This window comes from Coregonus lavaretus, assembly GCF_964263955.1.
Source record: "Coregonus lavaretus genome assembly, chromosome: 1".
NCBI classification, from domain to species: domain Eukaryota; kingdom Metazoa; phylum Chordata; class Actinopteri; order Salmoniformes; family Salmonidae; genus Coregonus; species Coregonus lavaretus.
This window is the reverse complement of record NC_139988.1, coordinates 57,597,552-57,622,216: the sequence shown is the minus strand read 5'-3', so window position 1 is coordinate 57,622,216 and position 24,665 is coordinate 57,597,552. Positions and strand designations below refer to the sequence as shown.

Here is a 24,665-nt window from a genome sequence, read left to right as displayed (position 1 = left end):
TACATGTAGTTGTTAATTAACACGTCATGGTTTGCACTGTTTGTGTACTTGTTTTTTATGCAAATTAAGGCCTGTTTTGGAGTTAATACTGCAGGTTTGTTTGCCTACCAGCTTTATGAGCTTTATATTTTATTCGACGCTTGCCCCACATGCTATATGCTACACTAAATAGCCAATGACATTTTAGACATTTCTGAATTTAAAGACTCAGGTCAGATACATTAGCATAATTAGACGACTGAAGTTTTGTACAAGTTTTGTATGAGTGCTACTGTTAACATTTGCAGTCATTGCCTGTATTTTTTTTTCTAGGAATTTGAAATATATTGCAATATTTCCCTTGATTTTGAAGAATATTAATATGATAAATACCTTTCAGATCTTTGAACTGTCTTATTTTATCAATATAAAAATGTCAAAAACCTGTTAATGTTTTGTTGTCATTTGATGATTTGCAAAGAAAATATAAAGCATTTGTAGCTTCAAAATCATGTCTTGAAAAAGTAATTTTGTACTCATTAATTATTATCCTGGACAGATTTATACATTTTTATTTTCACAAAACTATATTTCCTCGTATACTTTGTTTGAGTATAATACTGTACATTTTACCTTTTGGAATTACCAATGAGGAGTTTATCAGCACACCATATGGGTTACTGTTCCCTATCTTCTGCAAAGTGTTGCACAACTCTTGATTAAGTGCAGGGGTGTAGTGCTGCCAGAGTGCGGAGGAGCGGCTCTCCCTCACTTTTTTTCAATTTGAGAGTACACAGAGCTGGTAAAACTATTCCTGGAAAATTAATTCTGATACATTCTAAATAAATCATATTTAATTACCACAACATTTCCATGGAAAAACGATACAATGACAAACCAAATAAATATGTATAGCAGCCTAGAGGTAGGTAGATGGTGGTTTCTTCCATGTCTTCTCTGGCGGTGGGGAGAATGATGAACTATATAGGCTACATGTGTGCACTGCGGAGGCTCGTCGGAAGCTTGACCACTTTGGCCAATCAGAATGTTGAAAAAAAATCATCATTCAGTGTGTCTGCCTTGATGTTCATAAAACTCCACGGAACCCAGAACGATATGTGACCACTTGGTTACGGCGACACCACTCTGCTGAGGACAACCAAACCGGAGTGGCCAAGCAAAGCCCAAGGAGCCTGACCCTCTCTGGAAGTGGAAGTTGCTGTAGCCCTGCTTGGGATATTTAGCATACATTGGCTATTTGTTGAGACGCAGGGCCCGTTTTAGATTGGTATGTCAGGGTGGGCGATTGGAAATGTTAATTGGGCCAAGTTGGAGGTAATAATGCATTTAGGTTATAGTTTATTGAAATGCATGAATACAGCACACCAAAATATTGATTTTATGGTTGTTCTAAATGAATTTCCTGCAATTCTACATAGTAATGACTTATGTTCAATACTTAGTCAATTGATTTGATAGAATGTTTAATCTAAGCAAATTAATTATATGAAATGAAAGTTCACCTCTGTTTTCTTTTGTTCTGTAACAGGGTAAACAGTGGCTTGCGAAAGTATTCACCCCCCTTGGCATTTTTCCTATTTTGTTGCCTTACAACCTGGAATTAAAATAGATTTTTTGGGGGTTTGTATAATTTGATATACACAACATGCCTACCACTTTGTAGATGCAAAATATTATTTATTGTGAAACAAACAAGAAATAAGACAAAAAAACTGAAAACTTGAGTGTGCGTAACTATTCACCCCCCCAAAATCAATTATTTGTAGAGCCACCTTTTGCAGCAATTACAGCTGCAAGTCTCTTGGGGTATGTCTCTATAAGCTTCTCACATCTAGCCACTGGGATTTTTGCCCATTCTTCAAGGCAAAACTGCTCCAGCTCCTTCAAGTTGGATGGGTTCCGCTGGTGTACAGCAATCTTTATGTCATACCACAGATTCTCAATTGGATTAAGGTCTGGGCTTTAACTAGGCCATTCCAAGACATTTAATGTTTCCCCTTAAACCACTCGAGTGTTGCTTTAGCAGTATGCTTAGGTTCATTGTCCTGCTGGAAGGTGAACCTCCGTCCCAGTCTCAATTCTCTGGAAGATTGAAACAGGTTTCCCTCAAGAATTTCCCTGTATTTAGCGCCATCCATCATTCCTTCAATTCTGACCAATTTCCCAGTCCCTGCCGATGAAAAACATCCCCACAGCATGATGCTGCCACCACCATGCTTCACTGTGTGGATGGTGTTCTCGGGTGATGAGAGATGTTGGGTTTGCGCCAGACATAGCATTTTCCTTGATGGCCAAAAAGCTCAATTTTAGTCTCATCTGACGAGAGTACCTTCTTCCATATGTTTGGGGAGTCTCCCACATGCCTTTTGGCGAACACCAAACGTGTTTGCTTATTTTTTTCTTTAAGCAATGGCTTTTTTCTGGACACTCTTCCATAAAGCCCAGCTCTGTGGAGTGTACGGCTTAAAGTGGTCCTATGGACAGATACACCAATCTCCGCTGTGGAGCTTTGCAGCTCCTTCAGGGTTATCTTTGGTTATCTTTGGTCTCTTTGTTGCCTCTCTGATTAATGCCCTCCTTGCCTGGTCTGTGAGTTTTGGTGGGCGGCCCTCTCTTGGCAGGTTTGGTTGTGATGCCATATTCTTTCCATTTTTAAATAATGGATTTAATGGTGCTCCGTGGGATGTTCAAAGTTTCTGATATTTTTTTATAACCCAACCCTGATCTGTACTTCTCCACAACTTTGTCCCTGACCTGTTTGGAGAGCTCTTTGTTCTTCATGGTGTCGCTTGCTTGGTGGTGCCCCTTGCTTAGTGGTGTTGCAGAGTCTGGGGCCTTTCAGAACAGGTGTATATATACTGAGATCATGTGACAGATCATGTGACACTTAGATTGCACACAGGTGGACTTTATTTAACTAATTATTTGACTTCTGAAGGTAATTAGTTGCACCATATCTTATTTAGGAGTTTCATAGCAAAGGGGGTGAATACATATGCATGCACCACTTTTCCATTATTTATTTTATTTAGAACGTTTTGAAACAAGTTATTTTTTTCATTTCACTTCACCAATTTGGACTATTTTGTGTAAATGTCCATTACATGAAATCCATATAAAAATCTATTTAAAAGACAGCTTGAAATGCAACAAAATAGGAAAAACGCCAAGGGGGATGAATACTTTTGCAAGGCACTGTATAATAACCATGTGTTCAAGCTATTCAAATCAATACAATGAAATGCCTAGTCGCAATAAAGCTCTCCTCGCAAACAGTGCAACGGTATTAAGCTAAATGTATTTGTAATTACATTAGGCTATAGACTACAAATAGCGATACAAGGTTTGTTCCTGAACTGACCGAATGCGCAGAACTATCCTTCAGCTATCCTTCAGAACCACAAGTTGGTTCAACTTCTTTAACATCATTGCACGATCTTGGCACTGTCCTTTCAGCACCACGAAGAGCACTCCAAACGCTTCAAATGTTGCCTATGCCTAATAGTCATACTTATCACTTGTTATTAGGCTACAAATAGCCTAATAATAATGCTCTGACATGCACTGTCAACTGTGGGACCTTATATAGACAGGTGTGTGCCTTTCCAAATCATGTCCAATCAATTGAATTTACCACAGATGAACTCCAATCAAGAAACATCTCAAGGATGATCAATGGAAACAGGATTGTAGGCCGTCATTGTAAATAAGAATTTGTTCTTAACTGACTTGCCTAGTTAAATAAAGGTAAAATAAAAAAATAACAACGGAAACAGGATGCACCTGAGCTCAATTTCGAGTCTCATAGCAAATGGTTTTTATAGTTATGTAAATAAGGTATTTCTGTTTTTTATTTTTAACAAATGTGCAAAAATGTCTAAACACCGGTTTTCGCTTTGTATTATGGGGTATTGTGTGTAGATTGATGAGGATTTCTTTTTTTAAATCCATTTTAGAATAAGGCTGTAACGTAACAAAATGTAGAAAAAGTGAAGGGGTCTGAATACTTTCCGAATGCACTGTATTTATACTGCATATATAGTGTGAACATTTCTTTCTTTCTTTATGTAATGTAAAAAAGTGTGTACCTACATAATCCATCCCTTGGAGAGGAGTTCATGAAACAAAAGCTGATAAGGATGGTTGTGTATGAGCGCCAACGTCTAACTTCCTTTTTCCACATAGAGGGGAAGGCCAATACCACAGACGCCCCAATGATGAACACAAACCTGAATGAAACACACAGGGTAACATTACAGTACTCATAGACAATGAAATGAAAGTGACATTGCACTCCAAAATCAATGGTTGACAGATGTTTTCTGACCTCAAAAGTAGTGTAATATCAAGATAAATCTACGTCCCACAGCTTTACTTGTGTATGTCCAGCTATGCTTCAACCCCAAATGAATGGAAGTTACATAGTGCTTATCTTGTACATTCATTTTGGATTGTGACATATAGCTGAATCTTCAAAACAAATGACCTAGGCTGTGGACTTCTTAACAGACCAATCTTCAGGTAAAAAAACAACACCTGACAAACTTTGATTTTGGAGTGTAATATCCCTTTAATTAGTCACAATACTGAAGGATAAAGGAGAATCATGCTGGATAAAGGGTCTAATAGCATTTCCTGATATCAAATATCAATCTATAATTCCCTGTATTCTTTGTAATGTTTATCCAAATTGCACTGACATACTTATTGGTCTGCTCGATAGGCTATACTGTTACAGTGATACACCGCCCATATAAAGTTCCTGACTATGAAGCTCCACATCTAATGAGATCAATTAGACTGCACAATAGCCTTTTGTGTCAAATAAACATAGGACTAAACTATTCAGTGCATACAGTGAGGGAAAAAAGTATTTGATCCCCTGCTGATTTTGTACGTTTGCCCACTGACAAAGAAATGATCAGTCTATAATTTTAATGGTAGGTTTATTTGAACAGTGAGAGACAGAATAACAACAACAAAAATCCAGAAAAACGCATGTCAAAAATGTTATAAATTGATTTGTATTTTAATGAGGGAAATAAGTATTTGACCCCCTCTCAATCAGAAAGATTTCTGGCTCCCAGGTGTCTTTTATACAGGTAACGAGCTGAGATTAGGAGCACACTCTTAAAGGGAGTGCTCCTAATCTCAGCTTGTTACCTGTATGAAAGACACCTGTCCACAGAAGCAATCAATCAGATTCCAAACTCTCCACCATGGCCAAGACCAAAGAGCTCTCCAAGGATGTCAGGGACAAGATTGTAGACCTACACAAGGCTGGAATGGGCTACAAGACCATCGCCAAGCAGCTTGGTGAAAAGGTGACAACAGTTGGTGCGATTATTCGCAAATGGAAGAAACACAAAATGACTGTCAATCTCCCTCGGCCTGGGGCTCCATGCAAGATCTCACCTCGTGGAGTTGCAATGATCATGAGAACGGTGAGGAATCAGCCCAGAACTACACGGGAGGATCTTGTCAATGATCTCAAGGCAGCTGGGACCATAGTCATCAAGAAAACAATCGGTAACACACTACGCCGTGAAGGACTGAAATCCTACAGCGCCCGCAAGGTCCCCCTGCTCAAGAAAGCACATATACAGGGCCGTCTGAAGTTTGCCAATGAACATCTGAATGATTCAGAGGAGAACTGGGTGAAAGTGTTGTGGTCAGATGAGACCAAAATCGAGCTCTTTGGCATCAACTCAACTCGCCATGTTTAGAGGAGGAGGACTGCTGCCTATGACCCCAAGAACACCATCCCCACCATCAAACATGGAGGTGGAAACATTACACTTTGGGGGTGTTTTTCTGCTAAGGGGACAGGACAACTTCACCGCATCAAAGGGACGATGGACGGGGCCATGTTCCTTCAAATCTTGGGTGAGAACCTCCTTCCCTCAGCCAGGGCATTGAAAATGGGTCGTGGATGGGTATTCCAGCATGACAAAGACCCAAAACACACGGCCAAGGCAACAAAGGAGTGGCTCAAGAAGAAGCACATTAAGGTCCTGGAGTGGCCTAGCCAGTCTCCAGACCTTAATCCCATAGAAAATCTGTGGAGGGAGCTGAAGGTTCGAATTGCCAAACGTCAGCCTCGAAACCTTAATCACTTGGAGAAGATCTGCAAAGAGGAGTGGAACAAAATCCCTCCTGAAATGTGTGCAAACCTGATGGCCAACTACAAGAAATGTCTGACCTCTGTGATTGCCAACAAGGGTTTTGCCACCAAGTACTAAGTCATGTTTTGCAGAGGGGTCAAATACTTATTTCTTTATATTTTATAACATTTTTGACATGCGTTTTTCTGGATTTTTTTGTTGTTATTCTGTCTCTCACTGTTCAAATAAACCTACCATTAAAATTATAGACTGATCATGTCTTTGTCAGTGGGCAAACGTACAAAATCAGCAGGGGATCAAATACTTTTTTCCCTCACTGTATACTGGTGAGAAACAAAACATACGGTATATCTACAATACTATATTCCTACAGGTATACAGTATAGTTATTGGTCTTATATCCAGATAATCAGGGCTTGCTATGTACAAACTAGGCTACACTCCAAAACCGCCTGGGCGTGTGATTAATAATAATTTATTCAATGCCCCTAAAATATTGCTTTTCTTATTATAGTTGGATTTTCAGACTGAGTGATTTATAAACGTCCAAACCTCCATGACAGTAGGAGCCTTGTCGTAATGTCAAAATCCATCAACTATCCTCTCGAATCAATACGATTCAACGGATGTGATGAAGGGGCTATTATAAAACTTAAATTGAGTTCACCTTTATTAAATACTGTTGGAGATGTATTTGGTAATAGTCCCCATTCAAATGTAACGTGCAAGCCTCCCTCCTCATCTCCCCCTAGGTTGTTAGTGTTATTGATCCATTGGGAGGGTCCTTGATATGGCCCAGATAAGAAATTACATCACAGCCCTTCTTGTTGGTTTGAGCCTGAATTTACGGTAGCATTGATAATGGAGAGAGTTTGGTGTGGTGATGTACAGTGGGGAAAAAAAGTATTTAGTCAGCCACCAATTGTGCAAGTTCTCCCACTTAAAAAGATGAGAGGCCTGTAATTTTCATCATAGGTACACGTCAACTTGTGAAGGTGAACGGAAAGGCTGGAGCAACGAACAGCCCTTGCTGTCTCTGCCAGGCCGGTTCCCCTCTCCACTGGGGTTCTCTGCCTCTAACCCTGTTGCAGGGGCTGAGTCACTGGCCTGCTGGTGCTCTTTCATGCCGTCCCTGGGAGGGGTGCGTCACTTGAGTGGGTTGAGTTACTGACGTGATCTTCCTGTCTGGGTTGGCGCCCCCCCCCCCCCTTGGTTTGTGCTGTGGTGGAGACCTCTGTGGGCTATACTCGGCCTTGTCTCAGGATTGTAAGTTGGTGGTTGGGGATATCCCTCTAGTGGTGCGGGGGCTGTGCTTTGGCGGAGTGGGTGGGGTTATATCCTTCCTGTTTGGCCCTGTCCGGGGGTTTCTTCGGATGGGGCCACAGTGTCTCCGGACCGCTCCTGTCTCAGCCTCCAGTATTTATGCTGCAGTAGTTTATGTGTCGGGGGGCTGGGGTTAGTTGGTTATACCTGGAGTACTTCTCCTGTCTTATCCAGTGTCCTGTGTGAATTTAAGTATGCTCTCTCTAATTCTCTCGTTCTCTCTTTCTCTCTGAGAACCTGAGCCCTAGGACCATACGTCAGGACTACCGGGCATGATGACACCCTGCTGCCCCCAGTCCGCCTGGCCTTGCTGCTATTCCAGTTTCAACTGTTCTGCCTGCGGCTACGAAACCCCTACCTGTCCCAGACCTGCTGTTTTCAACTCTAAATGATCGGCTATGAAAAGCCAACTGAGAGACCTGAGCCCTAGGACCATACGTCGGGACTACCGGCCGTGGTGACTCCTTGCTATCCCCAGTCCGCCTGGCCTTGCTGCTATTCCAGTTTAAACTGTTCTGCCTGCGGTTATGGAACCCCTACCTGTCCCAGACCTGCTGTTTTAAACTCTAATGATCGGCTATGAAAAGCCAACTGAGATTTATTCCTGATTATTATTTGACCATGCTTGTCACTTATGAACATTTTTGAACATCTTGGCATGGTTCTGTTATAATCTCCACCCGGCACAGCCAGAAGAGGACTGGCCACCCCTCATAGCCTGGTTCCTCTCTAGGTTTCTTCCTAGGTTTTGCCTTTCTAGGGAGTTTTTCCTAGCCACCGTGCTTCTACACCTGCATTACTAGCTGTTTGGGGTTTTAGGCTGGGTTTCTGTACAGCACTTCGAGATATTAGCTGATGTAAGAAGGGCTATATAAAATAAAATTGATTGATTGAAAATTGATTGAACTATGACAGACAAAATGAGGAAAAGAAATCCAGAAAATCACATTGTAGGATTTTTTATGAATTTATTTGCAAATTATGGTGGAAAATAAGTATTTGGTCAATAACAAAAGTTTCTCAATACTTTGTTATATACCCTTTGTTGGCAATGACACAGGTCAAACGTTTTCTGTAAGTCTTCACAAGGTTTTCACACACTGTTGCTGGTATTTTGGCCCATTCCTCCATGCAGATCTCCTCTAGAGCAGTGATGATTTGGGGCTGTCGCTGGGCAACACAGACTTTCAACTCCCTCCAAAGATTTTCTATGGGGTTGAGATCTGGAGACTGGCTAGGCCACTCCAGGACCTTGAAATGCTTCTTACGAAGCCACTCCTTCGTTGACCGGGCGGTGTGTTTGGGATCATTGTCATGCTGAAAGACCCAGCCACGTTTCTTCTTCAATGCCCTTGCTGATGGAAGGAGGTTTTCACTCAAAATCTCACGATACATGGCCCCATTCATTCTTTCCTTTACACGGATCAGTCGTCCTGGTCCCTTTGCAGAAAAACAGCCCCAAAGCATGATGTTTCCACCCCCATGCTTCATAGTAGGTATGGTGTTCTTTGGATGCAACTCAGCATTCTTTGTCCTCCAAACACGACGAGTTGAGTTTTTACCAAAAAGTTATATTTTGGTTTCATCTGACCATATGACATTCTCCCAATCCTCTTCTGGATCATCCAAATGCACTCTAGCAAACTTCAGACGGGCCTGGACATGTACTGGCTTAAGCAGGGGGACACGTCTGGCACTGCAGGATTTGAGTCCCTGGCGGCGTAGTGTGTTACTGATGGTAGGCTTTGTTACTTTGGTCCCAGCTCTCTGCAGGTCATTCACTAGGTCCCCCCGTGTGGTTCTGGGATTTTTGCTCACCGTTCTTGTGATCATTTTGACCCCACGGGGTGAGATCTTGCGTGGAGCCCCAGATCGAGGGAGATTATCAGTGGTCTTGTATGTCTTCCATTTCCTAATAATTGCTCCCACAGTTGATTTCTTCAAACCAAGCTGCTTACCTATTGCAGATTCAGTCTTCCAAGCCTGGTGCAGGTCTACAATTTTGTTTCTGGTGTCCTTTGACAGCTCTTTGGTCTTGGCCATAGTGGAGTTTGGAGTGTGACTGTTTGAGGTTGTGGACAGGTGTGTTTTATACTGATAACAAGTTCAAACAGGTGCCATTGCTTGTTTGTAGGTGACCAAATACTTATTTTCCACCATAATTTGCATATAAATTCATTAAAAATCCTACAATGTGATTTTCTGGATTTATTTTTCTCAATTTGTTTGTCATAGTTGACGTGTACCTATGATGAAAATTACAGGCCTCTCTCATCTTTTTAAGTGGGAGAACTTGCACAATTGGTGGCTGACTAAATACTTTTTTTCCCCACTGTATGTTAGAATTGTATACTAACCATTCCATGGTCCATGTTCAAATCTCCAGTACCCTACACCTCCATAGTTTACAAAAAACATGATTGTCAGGGAAAGTCTATAAAATATTGGGAAAATATAGATTTCAGTTGGTAGGCGAACATTGTTATTATTTGACTTTGACACCTAACATGAAATTATAAAGAAAATGTATTTACTGTATACTGTATAACGGTTTTAGAACACCACTCAGTTTCCATCCTTTAATAAAGACATAACTTCTAAATCAAAGATCAAAAGGCCAAGGGTGGGGCATATATTCTGTCACAAAAGGAAACGCAATACAAGGTAATGCAATCCAAGCATTATGAATCACTCAGGAAATGAACACTTGTCCTCCAGATCTCCTCGTGCAGGACTGCTGACTTAAGACTTTGGCTCTAATTTATGATACACTTATAACTTAGTGCTCGCGATAGAGCCACTGAAACACAGCATGCATGATGGAATACTACACTGAATCAGCTGCTACGGGAGATGGGTGTTTGCTTCACGTGTCAGAAAATGTGTATTTGCATTACATTGCACAGATTTGCTATGTGGAATACAAAATGCCCAGTGGAAGGTATAGTGCGGTGGCTTTCTCTATGGCAGCTTGACTCCTTTCCTCAGCTATAAAATGCCATTTCTGCTTTTGATTCAAGAGTCATTTTAATGGAAGAAATAAAACATTAGGCTGTCTTTAAGGACCATAAAGAGATTAAAGCAAGCTCCCAGTAGAGGTGGTCAGATACAGTGTTATGAAAAAGTATTTGCCCCCTTTCTAATTTTCTCTACATTTGCATATTTGTGATACTGAATGTTATCAGATCTTCAACCAAAACCTAATATTAGATAAACGGAACATAAGTGAACAAATAACACAACAATTACATATTTATTTCATTTATTTCATAAACAAAGTTATGCAACACCCAATTGCCCTGTGTGAAAAAGTAATTGCCCTCTTACACTCAATAACTGGTTGTGCCACCTTTAGTTGCAATGACTCCAACCAAATGCTTCCTGTAGTTGTTGATCAGTCTTTTTTTTCGCCAGGCATAATGGGACCCATCTCGTCCAAAAAGTTGACTCAAGTTTGCCAAAAAGCACCTGGATGATCATCAAGACTCTTAGAAGAACGTTCTATGGACAGATGATTCAAAAGTACAGTGAGGGAAAAAAGTATTTGATCCGCTGCTGATTTTGTACGTTTGCCCACTGACAAAGACATGATCAGTCTATAGTTTTAATGGTAGGTTTATTTGAACAGTGAGAGACAGAATAACAACAACAAAATCCAGAAAAACGCATGTCAACATTTTTATAAATTGATTTGCATTTTAATGAGGGAAATAAGTATTTGACCCCTCTGCAAAACATGACTTAGTACTTGGTGGTAAAACCCTTGTTTGCAATCACAGAGGTCAGATGTTTCTTGTAGTTGGCCACCAGGTTTGCACACATCTCAGGAGGGATTTTGTCCCACTCCTCTTTGCAGATCTTCTCCAAGTCATTAAGGTTTCGAGGCTGACGTTTGGCAACTCGAACCTTCAGCTCCCTCCACAGATTTTCTATGGGATTAAGGTCTGGAGACTGGCTAGGCCACTCCAGGACCTTATTGTGCTTCTTCTTGAGCCACTCCTTTGTTGCCTTGGCCGTGTGTTGTTGGGTCATTGTCATGCTGGAATACCCATCCACGACCCATTTTCAATGCCCTGGCTGAGGGAAGGAGGTTCTCACCCAAGATTTGACGGAACATGGCCCCGTCCATCGTCCCTTTGATGCGGTGAAGTTGTCCTGTCCCCTTAGCAGAAAAACACCCCCAAAGCATAATGTTTCCACCTCCATGTTTGACGGTGGGGATGGTGTTCTTGGGGTCATAGGCAGCATTCCTCCTCCTCCAAACACGGCGAGTTGAGTTGATGCCAAAGAGCTCCATTTTGGTCTCATCTGACCACAACACTTTCACCCAGTTCTCCTCTGAATCATTCAGATGTTCATTGGCAAACTTCAGATGGCCCTGTATATGTGCTTTCTTGAGCAGGGGGACCTTGCGGGCGCTGCAGGATTTCAGTCCTTCACGGCGTAGTGTGTTACCGATTGTTTTCTTGGTGACTATGGTCCCAGCTGCCTTGAGATCATTGACAAGATCCTCCCGTGTAGTTCTGGGCTGAGTCCTCACCGTTCTCATGATCATTGCAACTCCATGAGGTGAGATCTTGCATGGAGCCCCAGGCCGAGGGAGATTGACAGTTATTTTGTGTTTCTTCAATTTGCGAATAATCGCACCAACTGTTGTGACCTTCTCACCAAGCTGCTTGGCGATGGTCTTGTAGCCCATTCCAGCCTTGTATAGGTCTACAATCTTGTCCCTGACATCCTTGGAGAGCTCTTTGGTCTTGGCCATGGTGGAGAGTTTGGAATCTGATTGATTGATTGCTTCTGTGGACAGGTGTCTTTTATACAGGTAACAAGTGAGATTAGGAGCACTCCCTTTAAGAGTGTGTTCCTAATCTCAGCTAGTTACCTGTATAAAAGACACCTGGGAGCCAGAAATCTTTCTGATTGAGAGGGGGTCAAATACTTATTTCCCTCATTAAAATGCAAATCAATTTAATATATTTTTGACATGCGTTTTTCTGGATTTTTGTTGTTGTTATTCTGTCTCTTACTTTTCAAATAAACCTACCATTAAAATTATAGACTGATCATTTCTTTGTCAGTGGGCAAACGTACAAAATCAGCAGGGGATCAAATACTTTTTTCCCTCACTGTATAACTTTTATGATGACATGGTTCCAGTAATGCCTGGCGAAATCCAAACTCTGCATTCCACAGTAAGAACATCATACCAAAGGTCAAGCATGGTGGTGGTGGTGTGATGGTTTGGGGTGATGAATTCTGCTCTGTATCAGAGAATTCTACAGGAGAATGTCAGACCATCCGTCTGTGAGCTGAAGCTGAAGCGCAGCTTGGTCATGCAGCAAGACAATGATCCAAAACACACAATCAAGTCTACATGAAAATTGCTAAAAAGCAACAAATTGGAAGTTTTGGAATGGCCTAGTCAAAGTCCAGACCTAATCCCAATTGAGATGTTGTGGCAGGACTTGAAACTAGCAGTTCATGCTTGAAAATCCACACGTCACTAAGTTAAAGCAGTTCTGCATGGAAGAGTGGTCCAAAATTTCTCCACAGCGACGTGAGAGACTGATCTACAACTACAGGAAGCATTTGGTTGGCGTCATTGCAGCTAAAGGTGGCACAACCAGTTATTGAGTGTAAGGGGGCAATTACTTTTTCACACAGGGGAATTGGGTGTTGCATAACTTTGTTCATTAAATAAATGAAATAAATATGTAATTGTTGTGTTATTTGTTCACTTATGTTCCCTTTATCTAATATTAGGTTTTGGTTGAAGATCTGATAACATTCAGCATCACAAATATGCAAAAGTAGAGAAAATTAGAAAGGGGGCAAATACTTTTTCATAGCACTGTAAGTTGCACTGTGTCTACCTAAGCTTGAGCCTCCCCTTGTTTTTCTGTCCAGATTCAATTAAGAAGTACACCAGAAGCCAGTACAGCTCTGTTTAGCCGTATCCTGCTGATTCAAGATTTTAATCTGGCACTATCACCTCAAAAGGGATATTAAAGCCGAGCAAACTCTGTTGCATACACACACATGCATACACATGCATTCACACATGCATATACACAGACACACACACATACATGAATACATGCATGCACTTTTGCAAACACATGCACACAAACACACACACTCTGTAGCGGGGGATTTGGACGGATTCAGTCACAGGAGGTGTAAATCACAGAATAATGGTTTATTCGGCCAATACAGCGGTTCGCAGCAATGCGTAAAACAACTACAGTGCAACTTAATGGCGCACTGGGAAAAACAAAACACACGGGTGAATATCCCGGCGATAAAGTACAATATGCTCCACTGAGCTAGCGACACCTCCACATGGAAACAATAACACACAAAGACATGGGGAGCAGAGTGAATACTTATACAGACACCGATGAGGGGATATGAACCAGGTGTGTGTGAAAACAAGACAAAACAAATGGAATTATGAAAAGAGGAGCGGCAGTGGCTGGAAGGCCGGTGACGACGAACGCCGAAGCCTGCCTGAACAAGGAGAGAAGGAAGCTTCAGTGGAAGTCGTGACAGTACCCCCCCTTGACACGCAGCTCCAGCAGTGCGCCGACACCGGTCTCGGGGACGGCCAGGAGGACGCGGAGCAGGGCGATACGGATGGCGACGGTGGAAATCCAGCAACAGGGAGGGATCAAGGACATCCTTCACCAGGACCCAGCACCACTCCTCCAGAACGTACCCCTCCCACTCCACGAGGTACTGAAGGCCCCCCACCCGACGCCTCAATAGATAAGACGATCACGGACACTAGACGGCACGTACCGAAGCCCAGCGGGGCACTGAGGTGGAGATGGCTCTGTGCGTAACGCCCACTCTGTGTCTGCGTACACCGCCCATACAACTAGCAGCACAATGCAGGAGGCCGGGAGTATGGGGGTGTTGTCAATGGGCCTCTCCTCTGTGTAGTACAGCCGTGACAGTGCGTCTGCGTTCACGTTCTTCGTGCCTGGTATATAGGACAGCGTGAAATCAAACTGGGTGAAGAACAAGGCCCACCTGGCCTGGCGGGGGTTCAGCCTCCTCGCTACCCGGATGTACTCCAGGTTACGGTGTTCAGTCCAGACGAGGAAAGGGTGTTTCACCCCCTCGAGCCAGTGCCTCCACACTGTCAAGGCTCTGACAACAGCCAACAGCTCCCGATCACCACACGTCATAGTTCTGCTCTGTCGGGCTGAGCTTCTTAGAGAAGAAGGCACAGGGGCGGAGCTTGGCTGGCATACACGAGCGTTGGGATAGGACAGCGCCTACCCCTACCTCGGACGCGTCCACCTCCACTACGAACGGTAATGATGGATCGGGATAGGCCAGTACCGGGGCTGAGGTGAACAGAGCCCTCAGGTTACTGAAAGCCCTGTCAGCCTCAGCAGAGCAGTGGAGCTGGGACGGCCCACTCTTCAACAGAGAGGTGATGGGGGCTGTGACCTTGCCGAAGCCCCGGATAAACCTCCGATAGTAATTGGCAAAGCCAATGAAGCGCTGCACCTCCTTTACCGTGGTTGGAGTCGGCAAATTACGCACGGCTGAAATGCGGTCTCTCTCCATCTCCACACCTGAGGTGGTGATGTGGTATCCGAGGAAGGATACGGATTGTTGGAAGAACAGACATTTTTCAGCCTTAGCATACAGGTCATGCTCCAACAGTCGGCCAAGCACTCTGCGAACCAGGGACACATGCTCGGCGCGAGTAGCAGAATACACCAGGATGTCATCGATGTAGACCACCACACCGTGACCAAGCATGTCCCGAAACACCTCGTTCACAAAGGACTGGAAGACTGATGGAGCATTCATCAAACCATACGGCATCACCAGGTATTCATAATGCACCGTGGTTGTGCTAAATGCTATCCTTCCCAGACACGCACCAGGTTGTACGCACTCCTGAGATCTAATTTCGTGAAGAAGCGCACCCCATGCATTGATTCGATAACAGAGAAAATGAGGGGTAGAGGGTAACTATAGCGAATGGTAGTTTGATTAAGTGCACGGTAATCAATGCAAGACCCCCGTCTTTCTTCTTCACGAAAAATAAACTTGAGGAGGCGTGTGAAGTGGAGCGACGTATGAATACCGGACGCAGGGACTCGGAGACGTATGTCTCCGTTTCAGCCTGCGACAGGGGATATACATGACTCCTGGGAGAAACAGCATCTAACAGGAGGTTTATTGCGCAATCCCCCCCTCGATGGGGTGGTAATTTGGTCGCCTGCATTTTGGAAAACGCGTGCGCCAAATCTAGTTATTCAGGCGGAATGCGCACGGTGGAGGTAGTGTCTGGACTTTCCACCGTGGTCGCACCAACGGAAACAGCTAGACACCTACCATGACAATCTCGCGACCACCCAGTGAGAGCCCTCTGTGGCCATGAAAAGGTGGGGTCATGTAGTGCTAGCCAGGGAAGGCCCAACACAACATGGAAATCAGGGGACTCAATAATGTGAAACGTGATTTGCTCATTATGGGTCTCCTGCGTAATCATAGTGACTGGTGCTATAACCTCCGTAACAAAACCTGACCCTAATGGTCGATTGTCAAGGGCTTTGATGGGTAATGGAATGGACAGGGGAACCAATGGAATACATAGACTAAGAGCTAAAGACCTGTCCATAAAGTTCCCAGTTGCGCCTGAATCTACCAGCGCCTTACATTGGGGAACTACCGTGTAATAAGGGAAGTTGACGTGGATGGTGTAATGCACAGCAGAGGGCTCTGAACGAGTGTGGGTTTGCGCTACCTGGGGTGACGCGAGAGTGCCCTGCCTGCCGCCTCCAGAACCAGAAGAACTCTGACGACATTGTGCAGCAGAATGTCCTCTCTTGCCACAAGAGTGACACTGGATCTGTCGTCCTCCGTTCTCCCGGAACGCTGCACCATCCAGCTCCATCGGAACGTGATCCGGGTTGAAGGGGGGTGAAACGGGCAGGCCCCTTCCAGGACGTCCTCTCGAAGCCAGCAGGTTGTCCAACCGGATGGCCATGTCCACCAGTTGGTTGAAGGTCAACGTGGTATCTCGGCAGGCTAGCTCCCTTCGGACGTCCTCACGCAGGCTGCATTGGAAGTGGTCGATGAGGGCCCACTCGTTCCACCCGGACCCTGCCTCAGATGGACCAGACGCTCGCCCGCCTCTCTTCCTTCGGGGGGATGATCGAAGACTGCCCGGAAGAGGCGAGCGAACTCTCCGTAGTTGTCCAACGCGTCTCCTCCTTCACTCCAGACCACATTGGCCCACTCCAGGGCTTTCCCAGAGAGACAGGAGACGAGGGCGGACACCTTCTCCAGAGCCGATGGAGCAGGGCTGATGGTGTTGAAATAGAGGACCAGCTGCAGGAGGAAACCCTGGCAGCGGGCCGCTGTCCTGTCGTATTCCCTCGGTCGAGACAGGTGAATACCTCTGGGTGCTGGTCTGTGGGTGGCTGGATCCGGTCGCTCAGCTGGTTCCGCAGGGTCGGGTCCTCTCTTATCCAGGCGCTGGACGGCCTGGAGAACCCGATCCATCGCTTCGCCCAAGCTGGCTAATATGTTGAAATGCACCCGGACCCACTCAAAGACTCCAGGCATATTCCCTGCTCCTGCTGACTCCATGCTGTTGGGTGTGTTGTTCTGTAGCGGGTGATTTGGACGGAGTCAGGCGCAGGAGGTGTAAATCACAGAATTATGGTTTATTCGGCCAATACAGCGGTTCGCAGCAATGCGTAAAACAACTACAGTGCGACTTAACGGCGCACTGGGAAAAACAAAACACGGGTAAATATCCCGGCGATAAAGTACAATATGCTCCACCGAGCTAGCGACACCTCCACATGGAAACAATAATTCACAAAGACATGGGGAGCAGAGGGAATACTTATACAGACACTGATGAGGGGATATGAACCAGGTGTGTGTGAAAACAAGACAAAACAAATGGAATTATGAAAAGAGGAGCGGCAGTGGCTAGAAGGCCGGTGACGACGAACGCCGAAGACTGACCGAACAAGGAGAGGAGGCAGCTTCGGCGGAAGTCGTGACACACTCTTTCACACACACACACACATACACACACACACACACGTCCTGTGCATCCTCATTCAGATTGTAACAAATACGTCCATTAGTCATCATAGAAACAGAGACAAAGGTTAAGTCATTTTCCAGATGAGCGGTGTGTAAATTGCTGCAATATAGTAACTAGCCAATCTTTTTAATTAAAAGCTTTTGGTGTCCGACTCTCTGGCCTACTTCTATGAGAGAACCATCTTAGTCAGACTAAATTACCAATTCTTAAACCTTCCGTTGCCTTATGAAATTGACCTGATAGAGGGACACAGATTGTGATTTATTAAGATACTTTACAATACAAAACTAAATATACACTTAGTTCAAATTCAAAAGATTGTCAGTGTAAAGCACCTCATTTGAATAGACTTGATTGTTGTCCCAAATATCATACGACTCATTTTTACCACTTTATCAGCAAATTGAATAGGTCAAGCCTCTCAGCATTCTAATAAAGTTTTTTGATGATAAACAGTTCTATGAACACCAGACAGATACAGGTGAATGAACACAAAACACCACCTAGCTTCTATACAAAACACAGACACAACGTCATGACTAATAGATGCTTTTGGACGATAATACCATCCCATTTCTTGGATTTTGATCTCTTTACATGCATCAGCAATTAGGCTTTAAATTCAATACACCGCCTCTTTAGCCTTAAAGCAAATGGATGGCTACACTCAATCACTATTGAGTATTCAGTTACTTACATTATTGCTAGCCACATCAAGTACATGGAAACCCAACCTAGTCATAACCAATGTCATGTACTTGAGAGGAAATGTCATGCTGCTTATTTCAGTGGCCAAACATGGACGCATGTCAGAATGAAAAGTATAGACTGTCCTCTCAATAAACATCACCCTTTCCGATTTTATCAATAACATTGGCACACACAATGTGCTAAGTTGTTCATCATATTTTGTAACAATTAAGAAGTACTTAATTGACAGGGTTCACTACACACATACTGTACCTCATTCGAAATATGTCAGAATGGTGACTTTAAACATTGTAGTTGTATGCCCTAACCCTAACCCTAATCATTAACCTGTCCCTAACCCTAACCACACTATGTGACATGTCATCTTAGGTGACATACTGTATAACTGCAAAGGTTAAATGTCACTATTTTGACATATTCTAATGACACCATGTTATTGGCTCAGCCCCCTGGTACCTTTTGTAATTGACACCATCCTGTTCTGCTGTATTGTTGCGTCTCCTAATATATTACAATAATATTTAGTACGTATTCTTCAAAATAAGTGAAATTGCTGCAGGCTATTAGCAGTGGACACAAGATTAAAATCAAGATCCTTTTAGAATTGTTTTTACGCAAACAAAGGTTAGCTGTTCTCTATAACTCATGTCAGTGGAGTCTGAGGAATGAGCTGAAAAGTCTTTCAGAGGAGAAGAAACCCTTTTGGCTTCAGAAATTTACCAGCCTTCATGGCAGATGACTGATGCCTCGTCTTCTCAGTGGAAAGTTGTTACTGGCATCTGGATCACAACTCAGCCAGTTGAGGTGCATTGGAATGTTAATTTTGAGCCCTGATTCACACTTTGATTAAGCATGTCTCAAGGTATGACTTTCAATTGATTCAGGAACCAATGTGAGAACATCGATATTTTACAGGTTGTCTCAGCAGTATATCTTCTCAGACATCTTTACATTTGTATTACATAGGATATGAGAACATCCAGTAACACTTTACTTGAAGGGGGTATACATAAGGCATTCATAACACCTTTATGAAACCCGTCATAGCCCGTGTTGCAGTATCATTCATTCACATTGGCGATTTTAGCATTTCAATCTTGGTAGGGCAAACTCAACATATTTTGTTTAGCTGCATGCCAGCAAAGCCACTACACAACACAACACTAAACAATACATTAATTGCACTATAACGGTGACAAACGGTGCCCACAAACTGTTAGGGCCTACATAAAGCTGTCCCAACAGCAGAGCTTTCTTTTCAGCACCATGGAGTGAATCCTTACCACTGCTACACCTGGCTATCAGCGGAGTCTTGTCTGGCAGCGAAACAGTTAATTCAGCCTCATTTACTCCCTAAAAAAAAGCATAGCTGATATGGCTGACTTGCTTAAACAAATGTGGTTTCTACTGACAATTGAGATGTACAAACTATGGCATAAGGGGACGCCGAGCAGATAAGAGGCAATCCGTAATTTCGATTAAGACATTAATGAGCGAGCTAGGATGGACATAGTCAATATAACTATTTGTTCAGCACTTTTGAAATGTATAGCGACAGAATTCAGAACATGGGCCGTTCTTACAGTATTCTCCCTGTACACCAAGTCAGAACCGTAGGATAAATAAAGGGGGCATTTAAGTAGACAATATTCGATAATGACATGTCTCTAAAACAGGCTATAGGCTACATGTGCACCACCAAGTCAGAACAGTAGGCTAAGTAATGAGGGGGAAAGGGACAAAATTATTAGGGTGAGACACATGGGCTACTAACAGCTTACTACACAACATACACTTCGTATTACATTCTTAGCTACAGTATACATATCTCCCTGGCATATTACATCATTTATGAAGCAGCATACAATACATTTTTGGACTCACCGCTGTGCTCACTTGAACAGGAAGGTGGGTCGGCAGTCCTTCTTGTGGGCAAATTTTGTAATTAAACTTTGTTATCAAAGTCTGGCATTCTCTGGATTTATGGTGCTTTCAAGACAACTAGGAACTGGTTGTGCTTTAAGTGTAGACTTTCATCTTTAATTTAAGGGTTTTGTCAAAATTATTGTATGAACCGTGTAGGAATTACAACCATTTTTATACATAGCCCCCCAATTTTAGGGGCACAAAAGTAATTGGACAAACTAACATAATCATAAATTTAATTGTGAGTTTTAATACTTAGTTGCAAATCCTTTACAGTCAATGACTGCCTGAAGTCTGGAACCCATTGACATCACCAGATGTTGGGTTTCTTCCCTGGTGATGCTCTGCCAGGCCTTTACTGCAGCTCTCTTCAGTTCCTGCTTGTTCTTGGGGCGTTTTGCCTTCAGTTTTGCCTTCAGCAAGTGAAATGTATGCTCAATTGGATTCAGGTCAGGTGATTGACTTGGCCATTGCAGAACATTCCACTGCTTTGCCTTAAAAAAGTATTGGGTTTCTTTCGCAGTATGCTTCGGGTCATTGTCCATCTGCACTGTGAAGCGCAGTCCAATGAGTTTTGAAGCATTTGGCTGATTCTGAGCAGATAATATAGCCCTAAACACTTCAGAATTCATCCTGCTGATTTTGTCAGCAGTCACATTATCAATAAATACAAGGGAACCCGTTCCATTGGCAGCCATTCATGCCCACGACATAACAATACCTCCACCATGCTTCACAGATGAGGTGGTATGCTTCGGATCATGAGCAGTTCCTTCCCTTCTCCATACTCTTCTCTTCCCATCATTCTGGTACAAGTTGATCTTTGTCTGATCTGTCCATAGGATGTTGTTCCAGAACTGTTCAGGCTTTTTTAGATGTTTTTTGGCAAACTCTAATCTGGTCTTCCTGTTTTTGAGGCTTACCAGTGGTTTACATCTTGTGGTAAACCCTCTGTATTTACTCTGGTGAAGTCTTCTCTTGATTGTTGACTTTGACACAGATATGCCTACCTCCTGGAGGTTGTTCTTGATCTGGCCAACTGTTGTGAAGGGGGTTTTATTCACCAGGGAAATAATTATTCTGTCATCCACCGCAGTTGTTTTCTGTGGCCTTCCGGGCCTTTTGGTGTTCCTGAGCTCACCAGTGCGTTCTTTCTTTTTAAGAATGTACCAAATAGTTGATTTGGCCACACCTAATGTTTTTGCTATCCCTCTGATGGGTTTGTTTTGATTTTTCAGCCTAATGATGGCTTGCTTCACTGACAGTGACAGCTCTTTGGACTTCATATTGAGGGTTAACAACAACAGATTCCAAATGCAAATGCCACACTTGAAATCAACTCTAGACCTTTTATCTGCTTACTTGTAAATGAACTAATGAGGGAATAACACACACCTGGCCATGGAACAGCTGAGCAGCCTATTGTCCAATTACTTTTGGTCCCTTAAAAAGGGGGGGACCACATGTAAAAAGTGCATGTAAAAACCCAATTTGGATGTAAATACCCTCAAATTAAAGCTGAAAGTCTGCACTTTCAGCTTATATTCATTATTTAATTTAAACTCCAATATGCTGTGGTAGACAGCTAAAATAATAATAACTTGGTCAATGTCCTGACTGTGTAATATATATATATACAGTGCTATGAAAAAGTATTTGCCCCCTTTCTAATTTTCTCTACTTTTGCATATTTGTAATACTGAATGTTATCAGATCTTCAACCAAAACCTAATATTAGATAAAGGGAACATAAGTGAACAAATAACACAACAATTACATATTTATTTAATTTATTTCATAAACAAAGTTATGCAACACCCAATTCCCCTGTGTGAAAAAGTAATTGCCCCCTTACACTCAATAACTGGTTGTGCCACCGACGTGAGAGACTGATCAACAACTACAGGAAGCATTTGGTTGGAGTCATTGCAGCTTAAGGTGGCACAACCAGTTATTGAGTGTAAGGGGGCAATTACTTTTTCACACAGGGGAATTGGGTGTTGCATAACTTTGTTTATGAAATAAATATGTAATTGTTGTGTTATTTGTTAACTTATGTTCCCTTGATCTAATATTAGGTTTTGGTTGAAGATCTGATAACATTCAGTATCACAAAAATGCAAAAGTAGAGAAAATTAGAAAGGGGGAAAATACTTTTTCATAGCACTGTATATATATTTTATCTAAACAGGTGGGGCTCAAAACAAGTGGGGCTTTGCCTTACCTGCCCTGAATGACAGGTCACCACTGTTCATTCATAACAAACGTTTTAACACATTTATTCAAAATAATTCAAAATAAGTTTTCTAAAATAAAAGTCCCTTGATATTGATCTTTATTCAACCATTGCACATCGGAAATTTGTATTTATACTGCAGCAGTACCCAAACCTCTGAAACACTATTCACGTAACAGGCTGGGAGCAGAACAGGGTAAGTGGTCAGTGACTGTTCGCATTGAGTGTTTTGTATCCTCTTTTGTGATCTTTCAATGTGACAAGATGCCACTGGGTAAAAAGACTTTGGAATGATCAATATTATCGTATTTAATTATTAACTTTTCTGTGATGATACCTGGGAGAAGGTGGATCTGAAGTAAATAGAGTAACTGGCCTAGAGCAACTTCTGGCCTGGAGCACTAATTGTAAATGTCATGTAAGGCCTACATAGAAAAAAACTAAAAACATGTTCTTACGCTTAGGGGGTTCAGTACTGTGGCTGTGAAAATACACATTTCTGTTTTACAATGGACACATAAAGATCTATTTTAGTGTTACTGATAACTTTAAGATTTGTGCTGAAAAGGGAATTTTATTTGGAAAACTCCTTATGAATGATATTGAATCAAATCATTTTGTATGTCCCCCATCCACACAACCAGAGTCCTCCTGTCTTTTTGTTAGAGACATAATTAATATGTCATTATAGTTACATACAGTTGAAGTCGGAAGTTTACGTACATTTAGGTTGGAGTCATTAAAACTCATTTTTTCAACCACTCCATACATTTCTTGTTAACAAACTATAGTTTTGGCAAGTCGGTTAGGACATCTACTTTGTGCATGACACAAGTAATTTTTCCAACAATTGTTTACATACAGATTATTTCACTTATAATTCACTGTATCACAATTCCATTGGGTCAGAACTTTACATATACTAAGTTGACTGTGCCTTTAAACATCTTGGAAAATTCCAGAAAATGATGTCATGGCTTTAGAAGCTTCTGATAGGCTAATTGACATCATTGAGTCAATTGGAGGTGTACCTGTGGATGTATTTCAAGGCCTACCTTCAAACTCAGTGCCTCTTTGCTTGACATCATGGAAAAATCAAAAGAAATCAGCCAAGACTTCAGAAAATAAATTGTAGACCTCCACAAGTCTGATTCATCATTGGGAGCAATTTCCAAATGCCTGAAGGTACCACATTCATCTGTATAAACAATAGTACACAAGTATAAACACCATGGGACCACGCAGCTGTCATACTGCTCAGGAAGGAGACGCGTTCTGTCTCCTAGAGATTAACGTACTTTGGTGCGAAAAAGTGCAAATCAATCCCAGAACAACAGCAAAGGACCTTGTGAAGATGCTGGAGGAAACAGGTACAAAAGTATCTATATCCACAGTAAAACGAGTCCTATATCGACATAAACTGAAAGGCCGCTCAGCAAGGAAGAAGCCACTGCTTCAAAACCGCCATAAAAAAGCCAGACTATGGTTTGCAACTGCACGTGGGGACAAAGATCGTACTTTTTGGAGAAATGTCCTCTGGTCTGATGAAACAAAAATAGAACTGTTTGGCTATAATGACCATCGTTATGTTTGGAGGAAAAAGGGGATAATTGGAAGCTGAAGAACACCATCCCAACCGTGAAGCACGAGGGTGGCAGCATCATGCTGTGGGGGTGCTTTGCTGCAGGGGGGACTGGTGCACTTCACAAAATAGATGGCATCATGAGGAAGGACAATTATGTGGATATATTGAAGCAACATCTCAAGACATCAGTCAGGAAGTTAAAGCTTGGTCGCAAATGGGTCTTCCAAATGGACAATGACCCCAAGCAAACTTCCAAAGTTGTGGCAAAAAGGCTTAAGGACAACAAAGTCAAGGTATTGGAGTGGCCATCACAAAGCCCTGATCTCAATCCTATAGAAAATGTGTGGGCAGAACTGAAAAAGTGTGTGCGAGCAAGGAGGCCTACAAACCTGACTCAGTTACACCAGCTCTGTCAGGAGGAATGGCCCAAAATTCACCCAACTTATTGTGAGAAGGTTGTGGAAGGCAACCCGAAATGTTTGACCCAAGTTAAACAATTTAAAGGTAATGCTACCAAATACTAATTGAGTGTATTTAAACTTCTGACCCACTGGGAATGTGATGAAAGAAATAAAAGCTGAAATAAATCTCTCTACTAACTAACTGACCTAAAACAGGGAATTTTTACTAGGATTAAATGTCATGAATTGTGAAAAACTGAGT

At 42.6% G+C, this 24,665-nt stretch overlaps 1 pseudogene across 1 annotated transcript in view; it reads right to left on the bottom strand.

The window, feature by feature from the left end:
* LOC311133567 (heparan-alpha-glucosaminide N-acetyltransferase-like) overlaps nt 1-16,985 on the bottom strand; it is a 45,686-nt pseudogene extending 28,701 nt beyond the window's left edge. Inside the window, exons 1-3 of the transcript in view lie at nt 16,880-16,985; nt 14,253-14,331; nt 9,806-9,882 (exon numbers count right to left, since the gene is read on the bottom strand). The product of the transcript in view is annotated as a heparan-alpha-glucosaminide N-acetyltransferase-like (transcript). The remainder of the gene's footprint in view (nt 1-9,805; nt 9,883-14,252; nt 14,332-16,879) is intronic.
* Between the last annotated feature and the right edge of the window lie 7,680 nt (nt 16,986-24,665).